Below are 365 nucleotides of genomic sequence, written 5' to 3'. Positions count from 1 at the left end.
CTGATCTTGTCGCGTGATTAAATTTCTAGATAAAATGTACGAACTTCGAGACACAGACCTTACCATCATGTTTAGGTTATTTGATAGATAACTTTGTTATGGAAACTTCCTTCAGCAGCTACGAAAAAACCTTGCTCCGGTTGAGAGATATCCTTCATTAAAAGATGTTCATTGAGGCTGTCATTTGATAAATCAGAGATGTCATAACGCCACTATAGAATCTGACACCTTTTCAAAGTTCACTTTCTCTTTGTTTTTCTCAAAGTGAACATAAACAGTGCTGACACTGACACCAATATCATCAAAATGCAATTCACGTTCAGATCTTCAATATTTTAGATTCAAACCATCTTCATACATTACGA

The sequence above is a fragment of the Apostichopus japonicus genome, chromosome 14 (assembly GCF_037975245.1).
Source record: "Apostichopus japonicus isolate 1M-3 chromosome 14, ASM3797524v1, whole genome shotgun sequence".
Taxonomy (NCBI): Eukaryota; Metazoa; Echinodermata; class Holothuroidea; order Aspidochirotida; family Stichopodidae; genus Apostichopus; species Apostichopus japonicus.
The sequence above is the reverse complement of the archived record's forward strand: the minus strand, read 5'-3'. Positions refer to the sequence as shown.